Genomic DNA, 7151 nt, shown 5'->3' on the forward strand with positions numbered 1-7151 from the left:
GGGTCCTCCCTGTCCCCCTAGCACCCACCTAGAGGTGAGAGGAGTAAGACCAGTACTCAATCACTATCGCTGCCTTGAAATCCATCCATTTAGATCTTATTTATTGATTTATACCCACCTCATTCCGCATCAGATTTAGGATTAATTTGTATTAATAACAGATACTTAATAACCATCATTAATGGCAATAGCATTTCCCACTAATGAAATAGTACTTTGAAATAATACTTCATTATGTTCAAAGTACTCCACAGAGTCCCTGGGAAGACAAGTGGGCGAGTGTTGTATGCATTCTACGGTGAGAAGAGGAAGGCCTGCCGAAGTAGCACGACTTCATTAGAGGCAGCTTCTGGAGTAGGGGACTGGGGCCAGAGCCCAGGTCTCCTGAATTCTAGGTGGCCTTGCTCCCTCGGCATTTCCTCCAAAAAACTAAACAAACGTGAAAACCAAGCCAGCAGTAGCGACACGATGAGACAGGGAAATGGAAGGACTCCATGAAAATCTGCTTTTTGCTCCTTTTCCTGCTTTTATTCTTGCTAGGACCCGCACCCCCACTTTACACATGCCTCACAATGCAAAGAGTGTGTGTCCTCCTTGTAAGGGACAGGAGTTCATGACTTCTTTGGAGTCTTCCAGAACAACAGATAACATCTAAGGAAGGGCCAGGCAAGACTGACCAGAAAAAGACATCATATGTGCATTTCAGACCACTGATGCTAGACATCTCGATGCCAAGACCCCTGGCTCCAAGGAACAGGTGACTTACAGAGGACACCGGGATGCTGGTCCTTGTGTTGACTGGTTCCTAGATGCCTGAGAGGACACGTACATCAGACCACAATCCTCAATGAAAACCCCAGACCCTGAGCAAAGATGAGACTCTCTTTTTTCCTTTCTGAGTCTTCCAGACACTCTGTCTGCACCAGCATTCTCTCTGTACCTTCAGTAAAGTCTCTTCTCACTTCCTGCTGGCTCACTTTTGACCTCTGTCCTGTGCAAAGCCAAGGACCCTCGGGCTGGCCTGCATCAACAACACTAATCAAATGCGGGCCAAAAATGTAAGATGCCACACTCTGATTCAGGAACATTTACCCTGGTGTCTCGTACTCTTAACACAATCCACATTCCAGATTTATGACTGAGCATCCTGCTTGGAGGGCTTACTTTGGTTCCATGGTGGGACTGCCCACATCTGTTAGAAAGTTTCTCTCTCCCTCACACATATTCTGAACGGATTCCTCATTTTCAAAGACGCTTTTCTTCTGTGGTCACATGTATGTATATAGGTTGCTTGGTTTATTTTCTCATTTCCCAGATATTTTCTGGGTCTTTAGACAATTACCAGCAAGGCTGGCTTGGGCAGCAGCCTCTGATATTCAGTGAGGAGAAATGCCTGTTGAATGAGGAATCATTTTTTAAAAAAAAAAATTTTTTTTTTAATTTTATTTATTTATTTGAGACAGAGAGAATGAGAGACAGAGAGCATGAGAGGGAGGAGGGTCAGAGGGAGAAGCAGACTCCCTGCCGAGCAGGGAGCCCGATGCAGGACTCGATCCCGGGACTCCAGGATCATGACCTGAGCCGAAGGCAGTCGCTTAACCAACTGAGCCACCCAGGCGCCCCGAATGAGGAATCATTTTTGTGTGCAGAATCCCTGGGGGTCACAAGCTGACTCTGAATTCCTGAACCCCTCCTTGGGGGCCTTTCACCTGAGCCTCCCTGACTCCCCATGAATGCCCTGATTTCCACACCTTGCTCTCCCCCAATGAGAACCTTTGTGTTTTCCCAGAGGTCTTAGGTATCTGCACCCCATGCATGGCAAGGGGTGGGATGCCAGGCACCTGGGCACACCATCACAGACACTCAGTGACAAATATTCGGAGATGGAGGGATTATACCACCTGCTACACCGAGGGCGATTCTACCAGTGAGCAGAACTACCCCGCCCAAAGACCAGCCGCTCTACCTCTGAATGCTGCCCCACCAGCCCCAGGCCGGAGGAGCAGCACAGCACCCGGCGGGGAGGGGTAGGGGTGGGGCTTTGTTTCCTGGTTTGCAGTTCTTAGGCCCTGAGCCCAGAAAAAGAAAGAAAAGAATGCCCAGCCGAAGGTGTCCTCCCACGTGGTTGGCTGACCATTTAATTACAAGGTCCAATCAAACTAATTACACTTTAGGGACCTCTGAGACATTAGCTAATTAAAGCCCACCTTGCTGCTGGCTTCCAGAAATGCAGATCGTTTTTGTCGCAGTTGGTAGATGGGCCGTTGTGAGTCATGCAGTGAAGAGGTAAAGCTTGAGAGCAAGAAAGAGGAGCATCTGGAGGTGGCAGACTCTCTAAGAGTTCAATACTGGTTGACATTTTCAGAGTCAGAGAGCTATTTGAATTTTTTTTCCTGGTAAAAGCCATTATCCTAGAAAAATCTGGTTTCCTCATCACATTATATGACTGAGTCATAGCTGGTAAGAGCTGAGTTATGTGAAGATCGGACAAGTGAAGTGTTGGGCATATAGTAAATCCTCAGTAAATAAGTTATTAATATAATATTATATTATTATACTATAATAATCGTTAGTTGTTTGATTCAGTGGAAAAACATCGATCAACTTCCCACAATGCCAGACACAATGCTCGGTGTTGGGGATTCCAAGGACATGCCGTCCTTGTAGATTCTTGGGGTTTCTAATGAGAGATGTTACCCAGGCTTAGAGGAAACCCTTCAGCAAACAGAAGCCTTCTATGTGGTATGAGATGTGAGTTCAAGGCCACCTTGTGGTGTAAAGCGAGGTGGTGGCAACAGCTAGTGGTTGCCGTTGATTCATCCTCAAGCACCCACTTTAGCTACTCTTAGGAGCTCTTCAGGTAATAAAAGACAGGAGGTGCCTTGGGGATATGACTCTTCTTGAGAGACTGGATTAGCACACAGCAAATAGTTGTTGAATTTTATATACACCCTGGCCCATCCAAAACATATCGAGCATGGCTTGTGAGGATAAAATCAGTAGACAATTTTTTTTTTTTTAAAGTCACGAAATAGAAGTCATGGAAGGGAAAACGTGGGTAGGAGGGTCTGTCAGCCACTGCTCTGGGCCACCTCGGATCTGGACACCGTCTCTCTGTGGGAGGAGTGGGGCCTGGCCCTGTGTTGGCTATAGCCAACGGGAAGGAGAAACTTGATGAGTCATATTGTCTTACCATGCTCACAAAATGAAAAGAGCCCTTTTGTTACAGAGAAGCAGAGCTTTTTCTTATACAGAGTCCAGACAGAAATCTCTGTAGCAGGTTCTCAAAAGCAGGCACTGTGTGATGGGTGATGTAGAGACCACTCTCCTCAACCTCACCCTTTATTACTCTAGTGGTGAGTTTTGGGGGCGGGCTCCTCTAACACCCTTCAACATGGCCTGAAAGGGTACCATCCAGGTGTCCTCCAGAGACAGCCCAGAGCCAGTGAGCTGGTATAGGGCATGGTTAACGTCAAGGGCTTTGAAGTGGCATGGCTTGCGTGTGACTCCCAGTTCTGCCACCGACTACCCATGTGACCTCAGCAAATTAAACTCCCTAAGCCTCTGTTCCTTCATCTGTCAAATGGGTCATGATAAGGATAACAAAAATAATGCATGAAAAGTGCTCAATATGACACTCAGCACACAGTGAGCATCCAGTAGAAATTACTATTCATTACCCTGTTCTGAGATGGGCTCTGGAAGGAAGCCCACGTACAACGTGGTTCTCAGGTGGTCTGCCCGAATTCATAGCTAAGTGTCGAGTATTTGGAAGTGTAGCTCCCATGGTTTTTTTCACCACTGAGGGTCTCTGTTTGATTTCAGACATTTCAGGCTTTACAATAGTTGTTTTAGTATGCATGGTCTGAGAGAATAATATGATGACTTTAGCTACTATTTATATTTATATGAATATATGATTTTATTAATGATCATAGAGTTTAAAACCCAAGAAGCACATACAGGCTACGTGGGCAAAGCCCTTGGCAGGGCAAAGTATTCCAAGACCCCTCAAAGTAACACAGGCTTCCCTGGTTTGGCGGTCCCGGAGCCTGAGATCTGCTGATCTTTTGATCTTTCAGTCAGTGTGGAGAATAACTCAACTCTAGGCTTTTTTGCTTGTCTGCTTTTACCGGCTACAAATGCTAGTACAGAATATAGACATGAAGTGCAGGGAAAAGAACACTGGGAAGGTCTGTAGTAATCACAGGGGTTCCTAAAAAAAGAGGTTCTAATTTCTCTTTTCTCTCCCCCCTTCTTTCCCTCCCTCCCTTCTTCCTTCCTCCTTCCTTCCCCATTCCCTCCCTCACTTCTTATCTTATTTCGTTCTATAAATACCCTCTGCTAGTGACCGTGCTATTGCTGGAAAGTCCGGGTAACCACAGCAGTGAGGTTTCTGCCCTCATAAGTGAAGCTCCCAGGTTGCAGGGGAGAGAAATAGTAAATGAATAATCAAACAAATAACTATATATTTTAGGTTGTGACAGATGTTCTGAAGGAAGAGCACACCAAGCAACAGTTTTTATAGCGGGTCCTGTAGTCGAGGGGTCTGGGAAGGTTTGCTGACAACAGGCAGAGAACCCCTGGTGGAGAGTGAGCCTATAAACATGGCTCCTTCTCTGACCACCATGATGGGTATTGTGATTCACCTCTGGGGTGAGGCCAGCCCTCACGGATGTGGGCACAAGCCCTTGGGCCTCTCCAGGAGGCCATGTACTGTCACGGAGAGGGCACAGGGTTTGGGAGAGACCCATCCAGGAGCTGTGTGGCTTCGGACAAACCCCTTCAGTGCTCTGAGCCTCAGGACTCCTGTCTGTGAAATGGGGTAATGATTGTTCTTCGCAGACGGCTGTATGATCAGAAGAGTGAATGCAGGCAAAGGCCCTAGAGCAGATGCCAGCATTGAGGCTCAGTATTATTCATTCCTTTGACCCTCTTCTCCCACCTTCTGTTTTATTACAGCGTGGTAATGTCATCCGGCCCCTGATATGACAGGGAAAGAGCTTTGCCGAGTGTTTCTGTGTGACCCCTGCCGAACCTAGCTTAGTGCCTAGTACCAAGCAGGTATACACGGTGGCTGCTGCTCACACAACGTCTGAATGAAGAAGCCAACTTGTCACATTGCGCTCAGGTTCCATGACTAATGCTAGAGTTACAGGAACAGCACAGCTGAGCTTCCAAACAAACCCTGTAATGCATATAAATGGTTCTCCACCATCCTAAATAATAACACAGATTTAATTAAAAACACTTTAAAGACATGCTTTCAGAGCCTCAGCCCAACCCTCTGTTCCTTTATCAGACTCTCAATTTGCTGACTGGAGTGTGATTTTTGCTGATACCTCTGAATGGCAAATCACATTTTCATCCCGAAGTGTCAGAGATAAACCCATGTGAGAGAATGGAATAATTAAAGGCCAAAGAGGTAAACCCAGCTAGGAGTGCAACGGGAAAACATGAGTGAGCCAACGATGTTCACAGACTTCTTTTTTTTCCTTTGCTGATTAAACCGAAGGTCTTGGCTGTAAATTAGAACCATGTTCTCTTGAAATATTAATCTTTGTCTTAAGTTAAAACAAAAATCCATGGTTGATTGTTATAATTCAAACTGCTGGTAAGTGTCCTTGGCAGAGGCGAGTTTGGTTTGTCAAACTCTTTGTGGAATATTCCTTACATGGTGGGAGGCCCAAGCTTCCACTGGGAGCTGCCAACAGTCAGGGAACCCCTGGTGGAGGGTGAGCATAGGGACATGTCTCCCTCCTCTGGCTGGCATGATGGGTGGTATGATTCACAGCTGTAAGGGGTCACGGATGTGGACACAAGCCCCTGGGTCTCTCCAGGAGGCAGTGAGCTGTCTGGAAAGGCCACAGGGTTTTGGAAAGACCCATTCAGGTGCTGTGTGGCTTAGGACAAGCCCCTTCCGTGTTCTCATCCTCAGGACTCTTGTCTGTGAAATGGGGGTAATGAATTTACCTAGAGACCCCTGAACTCTTCCCACCTCTGTTCAACTTCATCCATCCATTCTTGCATCCAGCATCTACTCGCTGAGCCTCCGATGTGGAGCCAGGTGCTGCTGTCTGCTGCTGAGCAGGACACAGCAGGAAGGCAGACAGACCAGCTTCCCGCTCTCATGGAGGGAGATCACATAATCACATACACAGATAGTTACAGAATGTGAGCCAGGGTTGTCCATACTGCTATTCATCCAACCAAATTTCCTTGAGCAAAGTCCCCTGGTTGCTGAGCTAAGTGACTGGTTTTTCCTGACAGGGTAAGGGCCATCTCTGATGTAGCCCCATATTCCTGGCACCAAGCACAAACCCAAGACACGGTACCCACTCAGGAAAAGTGTGTTCCATCAAGAGAACCTGCTCTGGGGCTCCTCAAGGACAGGGATGAGGTCTTATGTGCCTCTGCACAGAGTGCTCCACAACAGGTTTTAACTCATTCAACCAGCATTTTCTGAGACCCACTCAGTTCCCAAATACTGTGCACGTCTTTCCGTGCACACATGAAGGTGTGTCTGCCGGGTAGACAACAGGCAGGACCGCGTCTGTGTCCAGCGGCTTCCTGGGCAGTCGTTCGCTCTGCGTTCCCACCAGCAGTATGCAAGCGTCCAGCCGCCCTCCATTCCTGCCGCATCTGCCGATTGTCTTTTTCTTCGCTTTCTTTGCTTCTCGTTCTCATTCTGGTGGGAGCATTGAAGTGCTCATTATATGGTAGCTGGCGCTAGCTCTCCGGGACACCGGCGCTGTGTGAGCTGCACCGGCCGGCCCAGTGCGAGGGGGAGGTGGGCATCTGGACAACGCGTCTGCGCCAGGAGGCGGTGCCGTGGCCTTCGTGATGTCTTTAGAAGGATCACCCGGGCGAGGGGACCAAGTGGACAAGAGGCAGGAGGGGTGCCAGACCCGCGAGCCACACAGAGACATGGAAAGACAAATTAACACTTGACTCTCCTTGTGATAGAAAGTGTGTTTTTCAAGATTTTAAGTGGCCAATTGTGCTTTACTCTGCAGATAAAAAGCCTTAAGTGTGTTAGGGACAAATGCCTTGCAGGGGGTTAAGACTGCTAAAATCTTTTCTTTTTTTTTTTTTCAAAGACTTTTTAAATTTTTATTTATTTGAGAGAGAGAGAATGAGAGACAGAGAGC

This window comes from Neomonachus schauinslandi, chromosome 1 (genome assembly GCF_002201575.2).
Source record: "Neomonachus schauinslandi chromosome 1, ASM220157v2, whole genome shotgun sequence".
NCBI classification, from domain to species: Eukaryota; Metazoa; Chordata; class Mammalia; order Carnivora; family Phocidae; genus Neomonachus; species Neomonachus schauinslandi.